The 13,384-nt window shown below is 37.2% G+C and overlaps 1 protein-coding gene across 1 annotated transcript in view; it reads left to right on the top strand.

Annotated features, from left to right (window-relative positions):
* The first annotated feature begins 1,603 nt into the window (after nt 1-1,603).
* MEGF10 (multiple EGF like domains 10) overlaps nt 1,604-13,384 on the top strand; it is a 60,026-nt gene continuing 48,245 nt past the window's right edge. The window contains exon 1 of the mRNA XM_053473763.1: nt 1,604-1,810. The gene's annotated coding sequence lies outside the window, so the exon portion shown is untranslated. The remainder of the gene's footprint in view (nt 1,811-13,384) is intronic.

Below are 13,384 nucleotides of genomic sequence, written 5' to 3'. Positions count from 1 at the left end.
ATCCCTAAATCACAAAGTCACATAACTTATCTTATTAAAGTTCTGCCTTAACCGCAATTCTAAAACTAAATTGGTAATTTGAAATGTTACAAGATAGCGATATGTTCATACATAAAGGTGATCTGTTACTAAAATTGCATTTACATTTATTTATGAAAAACGCAGGGCTTGCAGTACTGCATACAGCCAGCAGGTGACACTAGAACGACCGTTCTGGGATGTAATTTGCAAGGGAGAGATGGGAATTTGATGTGTACTTAAAAAGTCTGGACAAAGTATACAATGGAGATTTGTTTTTGAGAATGATGCGTATTACTAGAGTAATACATAGCTTGCTGTATATTTGCAAGTAAATGTGTACATATTTGACATGCAACGAACAAGGTTTGCAAGACTTGAGGAAATCTATTCAATGGCATTTGTTTATTATTATTATTTATTGTTTTACATGGCGCCATCATATTCCGCAGTGCTGAACAATGGGCCTATTTGTCTAATGTAATTTGGTAGGTTTTACCTAGGCCCAATTTCAAAATATGTTTCAATGTTGGGCTTTTTTTTTTGTAATACCCAGTTCACAGTCCTTAATCACTCCTTAAATTACTGATCTCCAGATCTCTCTACAAAACTAGCTGCCACTTTAGTAATACCTAATGATAATAATCCACTTCACCCCATGCCAGCACTAATCTATCCTAATTCTTACTGATTCTGTTGTTTCTCGCTCCCATTGCTGAGTTATACTTTATCGCCTTATTACTAATCTCTGTAAACCATTGTGAACAATGATGCTCTCTAATGCCGTATTCTGGTGACAGGCATTACAAAACCTTGTTTTTTTTCTTTTTTCCTGATGAGAGGGAGACACAGGAATAAAAAAAAAAAGTGCACTGAATGGGAATTTAGCATGCATTGATGTGTTTCTCAGCCTGCATTGAGTGCCCGATTTGGAATTTGTTTTCATGGGCCACATTTAATTCCATGTTATTATTGACTAAACATTTAAATTGTGGGGTACATGGTAAAGAAAGTTTGTACATTGCGGGATTTGGTTGGAAGCACTGAGGGTACTGTAAAGACACACAATCAGTAAAGCATCACAGAACAATTAGGACTTACAGAAACAAAAGGTAAAAGGCTTACAATTAAGATATATATATATATAAGATAAAAGCACAATGACACATAAAAAAGGACAAAAACCTAAAAAGTTAGTGTCTCTTATAGAAGGTAGAAAATAGACCATTATTCTGAAGGATTCTTATCTTAAGAACTTTAGGTTTGTGTGAGCATTTGGGTATTAACCAAAGCACTAGTTAAAATACACAAGTATCCTTTGAGTGCACCGTCCTGCTAGAATGTGTATGTGTCCACTATTCAGAAGAAGTGTCTCATTCTTGGTGACCCCAGAGTCCATCAGTGGTCACACAAGAATTGACAATAGAAACCTATGAAGCAGCCTGTGAAGAATTCATTGTAACTCCACCTCCTCCTTCAGTCTCACAGCTTTTGAATGGGGCTGTGATGAGAAATGACAACAGGCACTGGAGCTCTCACCAAAAAACACTCTCTCTCACACACACAGTGCCCTGTGAGGCTGAACCCTGGAGTCTGCCCCAGTACAGCCAAGGGACAGGATCTCACAAGTTCCTCTCTGAGCAGCAGCAACACAACACATCCAATCTTCTTATTCTTCTTTATTTTTTCCACCACATTTCCTACTGGTTTTGCTGAAGGGTTAATGCATTTTACAACTACAGTTCCAGTAGGATTTTCCTGATCCAGTGAAGTTTCACTGTTCCAGATTGAGGTAAGATTCTTTATGGCAAGAACAAAGTGATCAAAAAGTAGTCTGTATAAATGATGTAAATGGGGTGATTATGGGACTGTGCACAAATGCCTTATTTTGGAAAACTGCACCACTATGTAGATCAGCCAAATCCAGTAGACTACAGTTCCTATCATGCTCAGTTATATGTTGTTTGAATTGCATATTTAATAGTTCATTAAGACAATTTCTGTGGAATCTTGGCAAAGTTGTGTACAAGATATTTAGAATAATATTGTAAGCATAAATATATTTCACATCAGATGGGAATAATCTGATTATGAAATATTATGGCATATGTACTGAAATGCAATGTTAATTCATAGAACCCTAAATTAACCAATTTAACGTAACACATTTCATATATATATATATATATATATATATATATATATATATATATATATATATGAGAAGTATGAGAAGTATCTTTAACTTGTTACAGATTATAACAATGCTTTTCTGCAATGAGTGTACTTGTTTGAATGACCAAGGTGTGTGTATATTAACAATATATATTAATAATGAAAAAAAGACTTTGGGAAGTTAAAATTGCAGAAGTTTAGAATTAGAGAAAAACAAATACTCAATTATTTCCAGTTTTGGCTACCTAGAGGTTGGTGCATAGTTTAATCAAATCTGTGTTTATTAAACAATGTGCTAATAATTCTACTGTCTTCTGAGTTAACCAGTTCAATGCCAGAGAGCTTTTTAAAGTATGTGTCATACATCTGACATGGAATGGGTTAAGGTAGGAGAATAGAGGGTCCCCAAGCTCAGCAGTTGATCATACAGCTTTTTTTTTCTGTATTTTGTATGGGCTATGCACTTTTGGAATAGTTCTAAAAACTTTAGTGCTCAGTGGAGAAGATGGAGTGGTTATGGACTGGATTTGTTTATGTTTACACCTGTTGGGTAGCAGCTGGAGATGACATCAGAAACACATACTGAGTCAGAAGCAGGACACACTTTCTCATGCCAAAAACCTGAGAACTCTTCAGGAAAGACATGGAAAATCATTTAAAGACACCCACTGTGCTCAGGCAGGTGTAGAAAACATTAATAGTGTAATTAGTGCCATGTTGTTGATTTAAAAAAAAACAAAACACTTAATGCTTAGAAGAGATGTAATTGAGTCAAATGTAAATGTCTAGGTTAGAGAGGAGGGGAAAGGGGCATTTAAACAATTAAAACTAAGTTTTTTGTGGAGTGCTTTACAAAGTCTTACTCAGATAAACCAGGCCCAGAAGGTAAACTTCCAGGTCAGCTTTCATTTCTTTATCCTATAAAATTATGGGGACTGTCAGGTCTTTGTCAAGACAGAGTGATGTAACCACTTGAAAAGCCCTAGATTGCATACATACATAAGCAAATATTAGTTTCAAAGGGAATACGATTATGATTGCATTTATAAGGTTAGCTAATTTCTAATATTCATGTTTGGCCTGCTTGTGGGTTATATAGGTGTGCAAAAAATTGATATGTCCAAACTTGTCTGTGATGTCATTTTAATTTTCCAAAGTGTTATGTTGTTAACTTGTAAGTTACCAAAATCACTCCATAAATAATTTTAAAAACCCATGAAAACAACTTTGCTGTTGCAAAAGATTGTGTAAACTGATGGCTCCCTAAATTCCCTCTTGGCTCACCACAAGCTAGTTCTTCTCAGATACAAGTCACCCGAATCGGAAATGCTGCCAGACCCCACCAAGCAGTGTTCAAACTGAATACTTAAATTCAAGATCACCAGGGCCCATGGTTCTGAGGAATGTTGCTGAGATAAATCTCAGTGGCCAGGAGAGCTGGAGCTAACAAGATGGTCATTGTCATATTCTAATCCAGTATTTTGGGACTGAATATTTTGTAGGGGGTTGTAAGGAACACTTGTTTTCTTTGTCTACTTTGGGGATCAGGACATTAATTTAGCCCTGCATTTAATTAGCATGTGATTCTTGTTAAGCCTTACCATAGTGCCTTACCCTTTGTTTTGAAGTGGAACTGTTTTATTTGAGTGCAGAAAAAAAATCAAAGGACCTTATTTAAATGACACCAGCCTTTACCTTTTACAATAACCAGGGCTCTGAAAAGGCTCATATGTCTCATCATTACAAAGCTCTTTCCAAGCAACACAAATATGAGATGACAATATTTGCTTAGAACAGCTGGTTTGTGAAGCTATTTCTCATCAGTTAGCATCTGAATCACATTATAAGATCTACTTTTTAACAAAGACTCTAATAGAAAATGCATTTTGCAGGGCAATGATGTATATCATAAGCACTGCTTTAAGGGCTGGGTCTAGTTACTCTGAAAAACAAATGAGAAGCTATACATCTGTCATACTTAAGAGTGGTTTGGGAAACTATATTGGCGGTTTTATATACTACTAAGTTTTGAGCTATTGGCAAGATTTAGTAAACCAAACTCTTCAATTATGGCTAATCGAATACCAATGGAAAGTTTTCTTACTGTACAATGGTGAGATGTGGCAGGGAGGTCACCCTCCTTCATACACGCATGCTGGTCCTTCTCTTTATAGGGATACCGACAGTGCCACATCTGGTCTAGATTAAGGTTTTTGCATTGGTAGGATAAATCACAAGAGTATGTATAAGGAGAAACCAGGAAAAATGTTTATATTGTGATTTTTAGCCAGTATTGTCATCATTTGCATGCTAATACGTTGTGTATGAAATAGACAAATTGTGACTTGGTAATTCAGAACCGTAACATTCTAGCCAGCCATCACCAGTACTCATGATATATGAGTGCTTTGCTTTGTTCTTGGAGGTTGTTTTCTTGAGAGTAGAGAGCCCAGTATACAAATGAATGTATAACCTACTCGTATCAGCAGCCATACCTTATTTTCTTGGCAATATCCATGTATCTCACTCTACACCACATATTCATTTTTTCAGTTATTGTGGCATTGGCAAGCATCAGATCCAAAAAATAATCCAATAAAGCTCAGGGAAAATGATGGCGCTTCTTTTGTTGGCCCCTAAATGTCTTGGCAGATTCAGGAGTCAATTATTGATTCTGAGTAATTTTTATAAGTAACATTGTATTTAAACAAGGTTGAAAAACAATGTGTACAAGTTTATACAAGCAAAGTGTACTATCGACTAAGCTTGTCAACACCATTAGAACAAGGTTTACAGCTCCAGGAATACGGTTGAATATGGTCAAATGGGCAGATACGTGGTAAAAGGTGCAAATATGTTCCATTTTAGCAATTCGTTTGCCAGAAATAAAGAACGGCATACATGTAAAATCCCTTCTCTTAATATTTACTTTTTACTTACATTTTATTTGGCATAATGTATAGGTCACTTTTTGTGCTTTACATTTACATTGTAGTCGTTTAACATCCATGTAACACATGCTTAAATCCATTTAAGCTGGACACTATCGTTCTATGTATGATCAGAAGTTCAAAACATTTATTCTAGGTAACTGAGATAGCATTGTGTAGGTATAAAAGTCGAAAGAATGACATTCATTCATCTCCCAATATTTATACGGTGGAAGATGTTGCCCTGTAACTGAAAAAATATATTCTAATGATAAGTCTACATCCTCTCTGTCACAGTTTGTATTGGTGGTATTTAACTAAACAAGCATAAATCAGTATTATGCATTCAGTTTTTCATACATGAAGATATATGGTTACTTTCTAGCACGGAAACGTCAGCAGCCAAATCTCTTGATTTACTTGGCATGTAATTGCAAAAGAATGTCGTTCTTTTCAATTTTGGAAGTAAATGGAATTTAATAATTGGGAAGTCTATCATGCTTCCCCCATCTAGATCATTTTACAAGTAAATTAGTCATGATTTCCGAGGCTAGGCCTCGCACACTATTTTTGCATTTAAAATTACAGAAGCATGACATTTAAACGCAACCGGGCATGGTAGGCTCATCTAAGTGAGTTTAAAGTTGCTTTGTCAGGGGGCACATTGAAAGAGTATAAGTGAGATCAGCCTTTCTGTCAGATGTAAAGACTGAAAAAGAGAAAACAAGCTTCGAAATTACACGGATGAGAAAGCTGTGGAAATAAATGATGTTTGAAAATTTTCTCACTTTGCCTTTGAAATTTCTGTTCCTCTTACCTTGATGAATATTCTGCATTTTATAACTTAGTTTAGCATAATAAGCCATAATTTTTAATGTTGACAGCAGACCGAGATTTCCCGGCAGGTAAATTAAGCATATGCACACAGCACCAGATTTTTAGGGGAAGGTTTCATGGTAACCAACCTACTGCTGACCATTTTGGAGAATGCTGGTTGATTTTTTGTTGTCGAAGGAGAAGAAAAAGCTTCTTAAAAGCTTTTTTCAGTTATTAAACCTTCCCCACATGATAATCACTCAATGTTTTATCCATGTGGAACTCAGAGCACCCTGGTGCACACATTGGTTGATGCCATCACCTGGCTTCCTGATGACGTCTTGATGACTTCCAGTTGCCCAGGTGCATTTGAGGCTCACACGTCACTTCCATCTGACTTGATATAATGCAACCAATTCCTGTTACCGTTATGTGGTTTCTTAGTATTGAGCTTGCATTTACATTGTCTAGTCTAGTCTTGGCCTCTGATTATCCTGCTCTCTGGTGTCACAACCTACAGTCTGCTTTCAGGCTTTGCTGTTTGATTCCTCACCCCGTTTGAATTCCTTCACCTTTTGAGTACCCAGTAAACTTGTGCAAATGGACCAAAAACAATTCCTACAACATTTTCAATTCCTTTTTGGTCCCTTTCAGTGCGGATGAATATCAGAGGTCATTTTACATTCAGAAACAAAATGAATTGTCGCTCACCCTCATTCACTCTTTCATGCTGTTTCACACTTTCTCACACTCTCATTCACGTTGTGTTATACTCTAATTCACTTTCTCTCACGCACTTTCTTAATGTCTCCCTACCATCTCCGCTGACCAACTCTGTGTCCCGGTGTCCTTGCCGTGCAGCTTCACTTTTTATCCTGCATTTTTCTTGTTCGTCTGCCTTGTGTCTTCTTTTTTCATCTGCTTCTCTGCCGACATGGCCTCCTGGCGAACTTCCGCAAAAGAGCAGAGCCTCTATCACACTCTCTCCCTACATTGGAGGAAAGAGCTAGAAGCGGAGCTGACTGTGAAGTCTCTTGTTTGTCCTGACTTTGGATGTAGGTATATTATGCTATATGCAATGCCATATTATGTTTTAGGTAATATAAGAAGGGGATCCATCCTTTTCAGATATATTATTTGGATATGTTACATGGTAGGAAACCCCTAAACGGATTAGTGACTGCTTTTGTCTGGCACAGAAAGCTAGATTAGAAAGTTAAATTGTGTAACACATCCTTAAAGCATTTACAGCATTTGGAGGTTTGGTACCTACTGTTAAAACTAATTGATGTACTGATACAGTCTAGTGGTAAAGCACATGTTTGGCTGTGACCAAGCAATAGGTCCAACTTTTCAGTCCTGGACTAAGTCCTAGTATAGTTTTTGATCTGCTTTTCTATAGCAATGAGTAGTGTAAGTCTCATACCACACATAATACTATAGGAAGTGCAGCATTAATATGGAACGAGTATACCACCATGGTATGAGAGGCCACACTCATACATTGCATAAGCAATAAACAATAAAGTGTGAACAAAAACATCAATCTGATATTTTTGTTAAATCTGTCAAACAACCCTTTCACTTTTTTCTATTCAATCAGATACCTCTGAGTAAATTATAAACATAACAAAACATTTAGAACTTTACAGCCATATTGTTTCCATTCATTCATACAATACTGCCATGGATTCATGTGATGGCCCTTAAGAAGACGTCCTGTGTATATCCGGTATCATTAGGCATTAGCATACCTGCACACATGTCCATGCTTCATAATTGGTAAAGTTACAAGAGAAGTCCCCCACTTCCAATGACAAGTTTAATGAGCTGCATATTACGTTTTTAGAGATGCAAAAAAATGGCCTTTTAAAATATTGGTCATCTTCAGGTCAGCCTGTATCCATTAGTTATCCCTGTGTAACTGGTTAATGGTCTTAAGTGCTATTTGATTAAAAACGATTATGTTTACCATAAACTTTGTGGATACTTGCTTAATCAGAATTGAATTAATTACGCATCAGTTTCAGTTTCAGGCTAGTTATTACAGATCTCTACTTGGATGTGTGTCTGACTTTCTAGGTTTTGTAATGAAATTATATGTAGACACTGAAATGCGCATCTGGCCCTCCGTACTACAAGGCTTATTAATGCAATGCCTACTATGACCATCATAAAGAACAAATACATTCCTTAAAAGCATTCCTTCCACCCTGTGCTTAAAGTGCTAATAACGGTAGCACAATACTATTCATGTGATACACATACAAAGGGTGCATTATGTATGGGTGGCTGGCAAAAGAGAAAGTGGTATTCCTCAGGAGGCTAATACGTTGCCATAGACCTACTTGCTTTTTAGGTCAAGACTGATGGCTTAATACAGTAAATAAGCAGTGAGGTTCTGCTATTTCAGTCTATCAAGTCCCAGATTAATACAAATTTACGACAACTTCATATTGTCAACATTTCTTCAATTATCAGCCAGTCTATGAAATATAATAATTTTATTCTACCTGACAATATTAGAATTTATTTTACTAGTGGCTTAGTAGATACATGGTACTAAATACCCCTTGACCACTAGTCCACTTAATAGGGCTGGATTTCAATTATTAATTATTACATTTATTATAACGTTCATTAATTACCGTATTCAATTAATGATTAAATTATTTAATATATTTTCACTGGTGACATTGCACGGATAATGTGCCAATATCTGCATTTATCTTAAAATACCAGAATGAAGCCCCATTGTGGAAAGCTGAAGAGTGGAGCATATATGACAAAACCTTAGTTTACAGCAGAAAATAATAACAGCAATAATTTTCCATTGTCCATGAAAAGCCTTATGGATACCAGTCTGTAGGTGATGTGGCAGTTCTGACCATTAAGTTGGCTTGGCACACATCGGAGAAGGATCATGGGAGTTATAGTTCACAAATAATATAACCGCTTCACTGGCCTAGAATACATTATTGAATTAGGCATTGCCAGTGGCTTATGAATGTAAAACATCTGAATTATTATGGAGCTTGTGGTTTGTTTGTCATTTGGAACACAGAAGGTATCCTACAGCAGATCTCCCATGTGAAAAATGACCTATTAGCTACAAGATTTGATAAAATGGATCCGTTGGATTTATGCTGCTATATTTAACCCAGTGGCGTCGCTACAGGGGGGCAAGGGGGGGCAATTGCCCCCCCTAGGTTATTCCTTGCCCCCCCTGTTGCCCCCCCGCTGAATTTGTAACCCCTTGACTGCTAACGACGGCATGGTGCCGTCGCTAGCAGTCCCAGTCAGGTGCTAACGACGGCACCATGCCGTCACTAGCACTACCTTACCTTGATGGAGGTCTGTGGGCCTCCATCACCACCTACCCCGGTGATCTGCCCCTCAAACTGAAGGGCATCACCGGAGCCACCCGATCTTCCCGGTGACATCTCGCGCAATGACGCGATGACGTCACCGCGCAACTTTATTAACAACTGACAATTGTCAGTTAAAGAGGTATGGGGGCATGCTGCTTAGATGCCTGTATCTCAGGCATCTAAGCAGCTACATACCCCCAACATATACCATTGGAAAGGTAATCGCCTCGCCTTTCCAACGGTATATAGCTTGTAAAATAATAAATAATAAAAAATATTAAGTTAAAAAAATGAAAAATAAATGATTTGGGGGTCTCTAAAGGCAGATAAAAAAGATCAAAATTGCCTAGAGACCCCCAAATTAAATTATTTAAACATAAAGTAGTTTAACTTTAAAAAAAAAAAAAAGTTTAAGTATTCTAGCTAAATGATCACTGTGGTAGCCAATGTTACCACAGCGATCATATAGCTATAAAAAGTCACATTCCCTTTTTAAAAATGGCCGATACTAATTTTTAATCCTATGATCCCTTTGATCATGGGGTTAAATTTAGCCAACGGTAGAGGGAGGCAATTTTTGAAATCCTGATGAACTGCAAATATTATTAAAATCAGCCATTTAGCCTGTGCGGTACGTGAGTAACCATCTCATCGCTGGAGCGCCTTGCATTTTTACTGCAAAACATATTTTTGCTGTAAAAGTGATTTTTTTTTCTCCCTTTACCATCATTTCTTTGGGATTGTAAGGGGAAAGAATGGTGTGTGCGTCTGTGAGTGAATGTATTTAAAGTATGGTGTGTGCTTCTGCGAGTGAATGGAGATATGAAAGGCGTGTGAATGATCAGTAATTAGGGTTGAAGCCTTGACATAGCATTACTGCTCACGTAGGAAGTTGAATTATGGCACAAAAAGTACACATTTGCAAGAACTACACGCCTTGGCGCATCAAATGAGGGGCTGCATGTGTTTCTAGTACACACCTGGAGTGCGCAAGACACAAATGAACATGTCGCTATGGATAGAAAAAAACATATTTTCTAGCCAAAGCGACATATTCCATCATTATTTGTGCACTCAACTTTTGTCCTAGAAATACATGTAGCCCCTCATTTGAAGCTCCAAGGGGTGTAGTTTCTTAAAATGGATGAATTGTCTGAATGAGGGAGAGCATGCGTTAATATGTGGATGAATTGTCTGAATGAGGGAGAGCATGAGTTAATATGTGGATGATTTGTCTGAATGAGGGAGAACATGAGTTAATATGTGGATGAATTGTCTGAATGAGGAAGAGCATGCGTTAATATGTGGATGATTTGTCTGAATGAGGGAGAGCATGAGTTAATGTGATTGTGCGTATCATAGATGTATAATTGTGGAAGGGCAAAGATGGCACTAGCAGGATGTTTGAGCCTTGGGGACCAAGATGGCACAGGCAGGGTGTATATGGGAAAAAGATGGCAAATCGTATGTGTGTTATCTGGGTGTGCAACCTGTGATCTATCCCTGTAATTTAGGGGGTTTTAAATATACTATTAATGCCGTGTTTTTATGTGAATTCCAATTGATCTTTACCTGCAAAGCTGGGTTTCTGTGTTATTCTGTAGATCCATATCTGCTATGCTATGTTTCCATACATTATTTATGTATACCTGCAAATACAGGGTTTGTATGTCTTGTTCAGTTGATTAATACCTGCAATGCTGTTTCCATGTATTTATTTGATCTATACCTGCGATGCTACGTTTCATATATTATTATTATTGTATACCTGCAAATACAGCATTTGTATGTCTGATTCTGTTTATTTGATATATACCTTCGGTGCTGAGATCACAAGTGAATTTCAATTGATCTATACATGCAAAGCTGGGTTTGTGTGTTAATGTGTTGATCTATACCTGCTATCAGCAGCAGGGTCTAATATTTATATATATATCGACAGCAGGGACTAATATTAATATATATATCGGCAACTGGGGTAATATTAATATATTTGGGCAGCAGGGGGTAATATATATATATATATCTATCGGCAGCAGGGGATAATATATATATACATCGGCAGCAGGATCTAATATTAGGCCCTGAAATCATTTAGTGCAAAAGTTAAGGTATTGTGTTGTTTAAAGGATTTCAAGGATTAGTTGTACTAAATTGTGGCTTCAGGCTTCCCATGTTGAATGATCAAGTATTGTATTGTCCAATAACAAAAGTATCATTCCATAGCACATTACTTTTGGCAATTAATATATATATATATATGTATATGTGTGTTTTTTCAGTGGTATGATTTAATGGTGGAAATTATTAATGCCCCCCCAGTTTGACTGTGGTATCTTGTGTGCCCCCCCTATATATTGTTTCTAGAGTCGCCACTGATTTAACCCCATAATTAAAGACCAAAAATACCTTATTTCTTAGTGGGTACCTAATAATTTACTGTAGTTGTTTGCCATGAGTTGCTTTTTAGCATGCTTTATTTATTACATTTATAATTACAGAGCCTTTTAAAGATTATCAGCACATGATCATTTTTTTTTGCGTGCAAGTCATTTTTCCACGGCCATCATTCCCATGCATTCCTCCAGGTTACGGTATTTTCTGACGTGGGTGACAAACTAAAGAGGCTTAAGTTTTGATAACTCGCAGATGGTGTGGAAGGCTTGGGACAAAACAACCATCCTTCCACCGTTCACAGCGGACATTAAAGCTCACTGGCCATATACAAAATAAGTTAAGAATGTAACATTTTCTTTTTACGGGGCATGGAGCTCAGTTAGACACCCTTACGTATTCCTTCAGCCAAAACTCAAGCAAGGGCAACTTTTCTTTTCCGTTTCTTAAAAACAGCTTGATCCTGCGCTGTGCCAAACAGGGTGGAGGAAGACAGCTCTGCTCTATTCAAGTCATGGTGCAAAGGATGCTTGGGAGAGCTCTGCAGGAAAGAATGTTCATTATGCCTCTGAGTACAATAATTACTGCAGTGGATTTTAATTATCCATATAATTATATTCTGTCGGCACCGACCCCTTGTGTAAAATGGTTACTGCTTGTTTGTCTTTTCTTTTTTTAACTACCAGTTACTTAAGCGTTTTCTTCCTCTTTTTTTAATGCAAAAGTTAGTTAATTGCTGGTAAAAGCTGCTTAAAAATAACAGGCTTGTGGGATTCCTGCACGTCCAGCCTTCAAGCCCCTTAAAACTGGTGTTTTCTTTTAATATAGGTGATCTTTCACATTTTCTTTTTTTTTTTTTCCTTGCTAACAAGTGCCTTGTAAAAAAACACAAGAAAAAAAACCCCAAACCCGTGAATATCTTAAAACAGACCAACAATCTAAGCATATGTAAATGCAAGTTTAGTAATGGCGGCGAGTAAGGGTGTATATAACAAAAAACTATTCACTAAAGATTAGCATATTAACCCGTTATATAATATTCTAATAGGCTGAGACAATCTTTAAAGTATGAGGTGCCAGCAAATAAGCAGTTTCATTACAGACCGTTCATGCAAAACGATTAATGGTCCATTGTACTGAACGGCCCTTTTCCAGTGATTTTTGCCCGCGCCATTTGCAGATGACCCACGTCAGCTTTTCACTTATACAGAAAGCTTGTTGTCCACATAAGGAACAGTTGCTTAAAACCAGTAGAGGCAGCTGTTGTAGGGCTTGTTATGAAATAAAGAGAAACTTGATCATTTAATCTTCGCTTTTCTCCTCGGATGCTGTTTGCCAATGACAACTGTTCAGAGCAAAGGGGTATAAACATTGAAGTAAATATTAAAGGATTTAAGTAAACATTTCTCTATGTCCTCCTAGGATCACACTTTTTTGACACTTTTCATGACAGCAAGCCATGAATGATGTCCCTTTGTCTGTGATCCCCTAGGTGGCTGGCACACTCTTTCTTTGTATGTGTTATAGCTGCAAGAAAAATATACTCTTTAGGGCTCATAGATTTTCTTGTACATACTGGTAAGTACATAGCTTGAGGCTTCCAATTACATTATTTCTAGATTAATCATCCATTCAGTTAGGCCAAGTATGGATGTTCCTCCTTGAAGCCATCATAGTCTG

Source organism: Spea bombifrons, chromosome 1 (genome assembly GCF_027358695.1).
Source record: "Spea bombifrons isolate aSpeBom1 chromosome 1, aSpeBom1.2.pri, whole genome shotgun sequence".
Taxonomy (NCBI): domain Eukaryota; kingdom Metazoa; phylum Chordata; class Amphibia; order Anura; family Pelobatidae; genus Spea; species Spea bombifrons.
This window is presented reverse-complemented; position numbering and strand designations above follow the sequence as displayed.